The 9682-nt window shown below is 45.0% G+C and overlaps 1 protein-coding gene across 9 annotated transcripts in view; it reads right to left on the reverse strand.

Moving 5' to 3' along the window:
* The window catches only part of Zfx (zinc finger protein X-linked), a 49893-nt gene extending 41288 nt beyond the window's left edge, over positions 1-8605 (reverse strand). For 3 of the 9 annotated variants that reach the window (XM_029473154.1, XM_029473147.1, XM_029473155.1), the window contains exon 1: positions 8425-8605. The gene's annotated coding sequence lies outside the window, so the exon portion shown is untranslated. Of the gene's footprint in view, positions 1-6734; positions 6933-6963; positions 7228-7878; positions 8219-8424 lie in introns of those variants that run through there. The other 6 variants (XM_029473151.1, XM_021153304.2, XM_029473150.1 and 3 more) reach the window with 5 other exon arrangements.
* Positions 8606-9682: the final 1077 nt, after the last annotated feature.

Below are 9682 nucleotides of genomic sequence, written 5' to 3' on the forward strand. Positions count from 1 at the left end.
AAAAGAAAAGGAAAAAAAATTAAAAAACACCAGGACTGAAGGAGCTGAGGATAGATGTAGTCAGTCTGCTGGCCTAGCAAACATGGAAGTCTTAGGTTCGATCCCAAGCAGCACTAGCTAAAGAACTTGGCATAATGGTACATGTCTATAATCTTAGCATTCTGGATAGAGGCTGAGGATCAGAAGGTCAAGAGTCATTCTTGGCTACATACTGCTAGTTTGGAAACGGCCTAGGACATATGAAGGGGAAAAAGGCGAGAGAGACAGAGACAGAGAGATAGCAGAGACAGCTTTGCAGAACACTGGTCTAGCATATGTTAACCAGTTTAATCCCTGGTAGAAGCAAAGGGGGTTCAGGGTGGAAGGACAGAGAACAAAGGAAAAGAAAACTTGGCTTACAATGGCAACAAAGATTACAAATCGTGATTAGTGTTTCCAATAGAGGTAAAGGCAAATACAATAAAAATCTAATCATTTTTCTCAGAAAATGAAAATCTAACCCTAAAATAAGTAGAGACAAAAACAGCTAAAATATTCCTTTAAAAGTGGGCAAGCTGCCAAGCGTGGTAGCTCACGCCTTTAATCCCAGCACTTGGGAGACAGAGACAGACGGATTTCTGAGTTCGGGACCAGCCTGGTCTACAGAGTGAGCTCCAGGACAGACAGGGCTACACAGAGAAACCCTATCTCGGAAAAAAAAAAAGTGTGCAAGTCAGGACTTAATTATAAAGGTATCATCGTGAAATTAAGGCGGCAGTGATAGAACTAGCCCAACAGGTCAATAAAAACAGAAACAGAAACTAAAAGCAGATGTGGAGCCAATGAGGTGGCTCAGCGGGTAAGCCTAACAACCTGAATTCAATCTCCAGGATCCACATGGTGGAGAGAGCTGACTCCTGGTCATCTGAACTCCAGACATATACACAGAAATAAATAATGTAATTAAAGCTTAAGCAAATAAAATGAAAGCATGTGCGGATGCATGTAATGCAGTATACTTCAAACTATGTGAGAAATGCAAAAATAAATGAGATCCCTACATCACCCACCAGAGAAAAAATTCCAGATAAATTGTATATGAAAAAGTACACAGCCAGGCTGTTAATCCAAGCCTTGGGGAGGCAGAGGCAGGCGGATTTCTGAGTTCGAGGCCAGCCTGGTCTACAGAGTGAGTTCCAGGACAGCCAGGATTACACAGAGAGACCCTGACTCAAGAAAAAAAGAAAAGAAAGAGCTGAAGGGGTCTGCAACCCTATAGGTGGAACAACAATATGAACTAACCAGTACCCCCAGATCTCATGTCTCTAGCTGCATATGTAGCAGAAGATGGCCTAGTCGGCCATCACTGGGAAGAGGCCCCTTGATCTAGCAAACTTTATATGCCCCAGTACAGGGGTATGCCCCAGTATAGGGGAACGCCAGGGCCAAGAAGTGGGAGTGGGTGGGTAGGGGAGCAGGGCGGGGAGAGGGTGTAGGGGACTTTTGGGATAGCATTTGAAATGTAAAGGAAGAAAATATCTAATAAAAAATTTTTTAAATAAATAAATGCAAAAAAAGAAAAAAGAAAAGAAAGAAAAAGAGTGTGGTATCATGATTGCCTTTGAGTAAAGAATTTCTAGAGAAACACACACACACACACACACACACACACGGGGGTGGGGGGTGAGCACAAGTGCAAAAACTGCCTACCATCACATTAAGACCTCCAACACAAAAAGTAAAGCTACAAGAAAAGCCACAGAATAGGAAGATATTTTCAAATGTATAATCACATATCTTTAAGATCTACAATATTAAAATATCCACAAATCGTAAGAAGGCAACAGTCCAATACAATAGTTGATCAAGGACTTATGCACAAACAATTCCCAGAAAATTCAAATGGCCAGTAAATCTGGAGGGAAGCGATCCAGCCAACTCCAGTAGTAACCAAAGACATGGAGAATAAACAGCAAAGAGATTGAATTTATACCCAACAAATCAGGAAAACAGCAAAATCTAATCTTTTGGCAATGATCTGGAGAACCAAGCTCAGAAACAGCTGGTGAGTGTATGCAATTTGGCTTTTGGCAATTCCCAGTAAAACTGACAATGTACAGACTTCCTCAACACAGCAACTGCACGTCTTCTACAATATCAAGAGGGAGAACTGTTTGAGGATGCTCACGGCAGCACTGCTGGAAATTGCTGAAAAGTGCAAACAGCCTAATGTGTCCCCCATTAAAAATAAATAAATCAGTGTTTTTATATATTAAAATACAGTCTTAGTGAGAGCTTGCTTAACACCAAAAGGACCTTGCAACACTACTTGTCCCACAAATAATATGAATGAACTACAACAGTAGTTTTCAAACTTTTTGGTTTCAGGACTCTTAAGCTTTCAAAAATATAGGAGCATAAGAAGTTTTTTATGTCACTCATACTTAGAGAAATTTAAATTAAGAGACCAGTATAGTGGCACATTGCCTGTCACCTAAGGACTTGAGAGGTTAAAAGGACATTGCCAAGTTTCAGGCTCCTCTGGAACTGGAGCAAGATCTTGTCTTTTTTAACATTTAAAAATATTAGTTTATTAAAAATCTTACTATATATAAGCATGAATAACATTTTAGAAGGTTAAGTTTTTATTGCAACTATTTTATAGTCTGTAAATCTAATGAGTCACTTCACAGAGGAAAGATAAATTCCAACTGTTTCTGTACTTACTCAATAATGACATCATGAATCATGAGGTCTCTAATGCCTGAATAATATGCAGGTGAATGTGGATGAAAAGGGCAAATGATAGCATTATGAAGATAACTTCATGAACCTCCTATAAGAACATTAGGGACCCAGAAGAATTCCTGTAGCCAGTAAACTGGATCTTTAAAACTATGCTTGGAAGTCGGGAGGTGGTGGCACACCCCTTTTAACCCCAACACTCAGGCGGCAGAAACAGGCAGATCTCTGAGTTTGAGGCCAGTGTAGCCTACAGATCAAGTTTTCAGACAACCAGAGCTGCATAGAGAAAGCCTCTCAAAAAACATAAACAAATAAATAAATAAATAAGCAAACAAACAAAACATGTTCAATATCTACAACAATGCACAATAGATACAGTTAAGACACTTAAGGCAATACCAGATAATACTTAATTTGCATACATGTTAGAGCAATGGTTGCATGTGGAAAAAGAGGAATGGGGCTACATACATTAAGGCCATTTAGTTTCTTTAAAGTGTACTTCCTGCTGAGCAAAAAAAAAAAAGTTTTAAGATTACATGGATTTTAAAAAATGCTGTCTGGATAAACAATTTGGCAGGAATAAGAGCAGGTTGGCCATATTCCAATCAGATATGGGGCAAGGATAGAGGTTACTCAGCACCTGGGTTTGACCTGCCGTCCTAACAAGATAGGTGTGCCTTAAAATGAATATCCCTTGGTCAAAGAACATACTGGATAAATAACTGAATTTGAATAGCTGGAAATTATTCAACTAAATCAAATTTACTGAGCCCAATAATTTAGATAATTGTCTGGGAAGATGATGATCATGTCAGGTACTGCTTGGGGACAAAGACAAATGAGGACCTGTGTCTACATTCCATTTAGAAGACAAAAATAAAAACATACATTAAAACATAGGAGATTGTGCCAGGCATGGTGGCACATGCCTTTAATCCCAGCACTCAGGAGGCAGAGGCAGGCAGATTTCTGAGTTTAAGGCCAGCCTGGTCTACAAAGTGAGTTCCAGGACAGCCAGGGCTATACAGAGAAACCCTGTCTCGAAAAACAAAAAAACAAAACAAAACAAAACAAAAAGCACAAAACCATAGGAGATTAAATGCTAAAGATGGAACAAAAAATAACAACTCAGGAACATTGATAGAGCTAACAGAAAGAGTAAGAAATGGGAATTCTTTGGGGTCCCTGAGCTTTAAAAATAATCCTATAATAGTACTGTTCATCTGTGCTGAATACGTTTGTTTTCAGCTATGCTATGCTATGCTTCAAATGCTGGATTAGACAGTAGATACGTGGGTATGGTAAGAGACATTTAACCTACAGAGAAGATTCCAGAGAGAGAAGCCAGCAGATAAACCTTGAGGGAAATCCCACTATAGGAGACAGAAAAAGCAGAGTGTGAAACAGAACACTTGAACAACTTTAGCATGTGGTAGAAATATCCTGACTTGGCAATTACTAGATTTAGTAAAACGTGAAGTGGAAAGTTAAAGCAAACAGAAGACAGGGGAGGTTTCTGTACAATGAGCAAATCAAAGAACACTTGTAAGGATAGGGAAAGGAACCAGCAAAGTTGCAGGAGACCAAATTAGGCAAGGTTAATCCCTGCACTCAGAGGTGAGGTCAGCCTGGTCTATCACAATGAGTTCCAGGACAGCCAGAACTACATACAGAGAAGAACTCTGTCTCAAACCAACCAAAAGGAGTTGACAAAGCTCCATCCCAAAGGAGGCAGGCCAATGTTTGGGCTGACAGCAAGACTAGATAGAGGTAGGGCGATCCTTACATAGAGACAAAAAGCAAAGCAAAAGCCTACACGGGAAAAAAAAAAAAAAAAACAAGACTAGGAAGAGACACTGACAACCAGATAACTGGTTAGACTTTCAGTTAGGTTAAAACAAAACAAAACAAAACAAGGAATCTAAGCCAGTTGTGCTGATACACATGCCTCAGGAGGCTGAGGCAGGAGGATTTGGAGACTGAAGCCAGTCAGGCTTCTTAATGTGATTGGGTCTCAAAACAAACAAAAATTATTATCTTTGATGAGGGTGAAGGATTTCAGGAGCCTGTTAATTGTTTTTTCATCTTAAAAAATGAATTGACACTGTGATAAGCATAATTAACACATTATCAGTAACAATGTTGGGAGACTATAAACATTTTTAAGCAATGGAAGGAGAAATCTCTTTGAAACAATCTATGAGCATGTTTTTTGAAAAAAGGAAATTGCAAAAAAAGAAAGATATCACCATCTACCTAGAAAGTGGACATAAATCCAAAAACTAGTATCTTGTTTACCCAAGACTGACAAGGTAGCAATAGTGTTCCACCAGTCAGTTCTCCAGACTATCAGGGTCTGTGATCTTCAAGGTAAAAAGAATTTTGTATATAACCATTCCTGGCGGAAACTATACACTTACCAATCTTCCTAATTATACAACCTGACTCTTATTTCATCTTAATCCTGAATGTCCACTATCTAGCTTTCTGCACTAATTAAACTGAAGACTTTCACAGTCTCTTCTGCACTGATTGCTCTCAGCCCCACCCACCCCGACACCCAAGAACTGAACTTTAAAAGTCTTTTTAAAGAGAACTTTTAAATGTGATTTTCTTTTTACTTTTTGAGACTTGGTCACAGTATGTAGGATGGCCTCAAACTCACGAAAATCTCCTGTCTCTGAATGCTGGAGTGAAAGGCATGTGCCGCCATTGTCCAGCTTAAGAGAACTTCTTTAGTCAAAGCTTGCCGTGGCCTCTAGGAAAACCACTCTCTAGGAGCAAGATTTCCAACCTGTTGCTGTCTATAAAAGTGAAGACACTGAGAGTGAAGAACTATCTAACTGTGAGACACATTTCCCACATAAGCATCTAGAAAAGTCAAATATTAATCAAAACATGCAGGAAGGCTTGCTTAGCAAATAACCTTAGTTAGCCTCTCAAACAAAACTCTCAGCAGGGAGCAAAACAGATTGCAAAGGGCAACTGAAGGCCACTGCTTTTTAATAACCATCCTTCCAAACACATTTTCAAAACTGACTTCCTAAAAACATCATGGGAACACTTGTAGGAAAGTTCATTTCTCATCTTCTTCGAGGAGCACCAGGATTCATTTTCAACAATGGGAAATGAACTCATAGGAAACTCTACTGTTTACTACAGAAATATCAACAACTCTGAGCAAAACGTTATTTACAGTGAATATAGAAAAAGGACCAGGTGTCTAACAAAAATGGATCATTCAAAACTGCAATAAAGCATTTTAAAAGGGGTAATAAAATCTGGCTTCTGACCACTCTTTGTAATTATCACTATGAAAACACTGGTCAGCCTACCACACAACCTACTTCTTTCAAACTTGTCCTAGCCCAACCGAGCCGATAGCTATCAAGCACAGATCCGGGTGTCGTCATCCGGGAGTCGGAGAGCTCCCGCACTGCTTCCCACGGAGCAGAAGCCCTTACCATTCGCGCTGCAACCCACCTTTGCAAGCCTCTACCTATACTATCCATTTCAGACAAACAGTAAATACTTGTTCTCTAAAGAAACTTCACCCTTGAAACGCCCTTTGCCTGTCTGGACCATAAGGCTTGTAACCTCAAAATGCCAACTATTTCAGGAACTCCTTCCTGATGCTTCAAACAGAAACCATGTCTGCTCTGAAACCCCACTTTTACTCGGATGTAGCCTTCCCGCGGCACTTCTTACAGTTCAACATTTGCTCTTCTACTTCTGAACAACAAGCCTCCCACAGCCACCACTTACAAGAACCCTCCTTACTCTTTCTCAGCACCTAGCACAGTGGGCATGGGACGCCGAGGTTACCAGCAAAGTTGTACCGGGTGAGATCGAAAGAAATTTCATGGGGTGCGATTCCACTCTAAAAGCCTCGCAAACGGGCTACCACAGCGAATCAACGAAAGCTAATACGTCACATTACATCGTTGGATAAGAAAATAACTTTCTGCCCTTTAATTTACCTCAAATAAATAAATAAATAAATATACCAAAATTCAAACGCAGCCTCCCAAGAAACTTGTTTCCACAGAAAGGAACACAAAAACTTCCCTCCGATATGTTAGTCTTCCGCTTTCGTAGGATGCCTTTTCCCCCCTATTGGTCAAAAGAGTGGTGAGAACTTTCCCATCACTTTTCTTTCTTTATTCAGAGTCATGAAAGCAACGATTGGCGGAGAAGCACCGCACCAGGGTCACCCTAACGGCCACGTCTATCTACCTCTGAGAAAATAAAGTCCTAAGAAAATGTCTCCGGCTCCACTACTGCCACCGCGGCAGATCACCCTGAAGCCGCAGCAAAGCGCCGGGAAAAGGCTCGGAGCCCCGGGGCCATACAGATGAGGTGGCTCCGGCGCCAAGACGGCCGCGATGGCCGCCTGCGGCAGCTCAACTGAAACACAGCGGAAACAGCAGCCAGTCACGGGGCTGTGGGAGGCTGGGCAGGAAGGTGGCGCTGCCGCCAAGCGCCTGGGATCCAAGTGCTCATCATGGCGACGAGGGCAATGGCCGCCATGGGGAGCGAACACGCCCCTGCGCGCACACTCGACGCCGCGCCCAGGCTCCGGTCCCCGTAGCTAGCGCCGCCGCGGCCCGCTCTCACACCCCCCCTCACGGGCTGTAGCGGAATTTTCTCCTCAGACGCCGCCTTCAAAATGGCGGCTCCCCCTCCCGGCAACCCCCTCCGTCGTAGCCTGCAGCAGGCGCCGGCCGGACGCCATCTTGTCCCCCGTCCCTCTTTCCCCCCCCCTCGCCGATATTTACATAGCGAAAATCGGCCGGGCCGGCCTGCGGCCTTCACCTCATGCCTGCAGCCTTAGCCTCCTCGCCAGGCCTCGCCCCCGCACGGTGCCCCGGGTCGGCCACGTCGCCCACCCGGGACCCCTCAACCGCCTCCCCAACCGCCGGGCGGCACTACCCCGGTCCCCGCCCGTTTCCAGAACGCGCCTCGACCGCCTTTCTGAGCGCCCGGGCGCCACCCCGGGCCTAACTGCGGCCTCCTCGGGGCCTGCTCGGCGTCGCGCGCCACGCCGCCCGGCCTAGCGCGGGAGGGCGCCTTGCGGGCCGCCGAGCAGGCCGAGAGCAGGCCGCCGCGCGCGCACCAGGCCCTACGGCCGCAGTGGCGCCCCGGACTCACCGGACGGTCGTGCGGCGGTCGGCGACGGTGGCGGGTGCTGCAGGCCGGCCTTTCTCTGGAGCACTGGGCCGGGCTCCGGCTGGTGGGGCGGGCGGAGGGAGGGAGGAGGGGCCGAGCTCGGAGCTGACAAAAAGCGGCCCAGCTCCCCGGCACGGGCCCGCCGTCAGCACGTCACGTCACCGCCGGGGAGAGAGACCCAGGAAAATGCGGAAGGGTAGCTGGGCCCCCTCCTCCGCCCGGTGGGTCCCGCTGACGCCCCGGGTTGGCGCCCTTCACGCCCCGCAACCGGGGAGCCCAGTGGCCTCGCTGCGGCGGGGTCTCCGGCGGCCCGAGTTTCCGTGACAGCGCCCCCCTTCTTTCCACCTCCGCGCTCCCGCCCGCCACCGCCGCCACACACGCGCCGCTGCCGCCGCCGCCGCCGCCTCGGCTGTAAAATCCGCACGAGGCCGTGGTCCGCTGACACCGTCAAGAGGCGGGAGGCCCGGGCCACCCCCCACCATGTTTGTGGGCCGCGGCCACCCCCCGGGGGCCTTCGGGGACACCTACCGCATCTCAGCGAGGGTCCCGGCCTGAGGCGGTGGCTCGAGTTGTTTGCAGGCCCGCAGACCCCCCTCCCGCCGTAAATGTGTGTGTGTGCGGTGTGTGTGTGTGTGTGTGTGTGTGTGTTTTTTCATCCCCGGTGCCTGGGGATGAAGATAAATTTAGCAACCCTCGCCGTCCCCTGCCTTCCCTTAAAAAAAAAAAAAAAAAAAAACAACTTTGAAACAAAATGAAAATGGCCTTGCCAATTTGAATGGTGCAGGCTGAGTGTTGGGGGGGAGGGGGCTACCTAGAATAACAACCAAACCCGGTAATTTTTTTTTAATAAATAAGCTTTCTGTCGGGAAGCCAAATTGGTCTCTTTTTTATGGGGGGGGGGGCGGGAGTAGGTACATTTTGAAGCCTTTAGCACACTGCAGAGAATAGAGATTTTTAGTGCTATAGAAACTACACGTGTGTTACACTGGAAGTCTATGGATCATAACTTTTATGTATGTAACAATGCTATACACTCTACAATTATCTAGATTTTTTTAAATAAAATTCTTAAGTCTCTTAAACTTTAAGAAGATAAAGAAGTGAAAGTATCTGATTCGACAAAATATTTATAAACTTAAAAATAGGAGTTTTGTGTTTTTCTCAATCCAGATCACTATGTGGCATTTTTTTTTTTCCAGACAGGGTTTCTCTGAGTAGTCCTAGCTGTCCTGAAACTTAACTTTGTAGACAAGGCTGAACTCAAGAGATCTACCCGCCTCTGCCTCCCAAGCGCTAAGATTAAAGGCATGGGCCACTACCACCCAAATATGTTACATTTCTATGCTGAATTGGGGGCTAAAACAATATTAAAAGTTACTAGGAAAACATTAAAATATGTAGTTTGTACATTACTGTAGACTCTAACATGATATAACTTTTTGTGGTGTACTGGGGGACATAAGACAGTGGATATTTGGGAATATAGCCAATTTCTTGCCTCGGCCTCCCAAGTGCTGGGATCACAGACGTGTGCTCAGACACCCAGCTTGACATATTGGTAGAGACAGTGTTGATAGCTGTTTTCCCATAGTTAAGACATCTTTAAAGAACAAAAAGGATAAAGCAAATAGCAAACTGGGGTGAGATGTCTTTAAACATGGGGATTATGTATTTTAATTCCAAGAATGTAAATTGTTTCATCAGCTTACAATCATAAAATTGTTTTTAAAGGGGAGACAGGCATGATAACTCAAACCTGTAATGTCCACAATCCAAAAAGGATTTT

This window comes from Mus caroli, chromosome X (assembly GCF_900094665.2).
Source record: "Mus caroli chromosome X, CAROLI_EIJ_v1.1, whole genome shotgun sequence".
Classification (NCBI taxonomy): domain Eukaryota; kingdom Metazoa; phylum Chordata; class Mammalia; order Rodentia; family Muridae; genus Mus; species Mus caroli.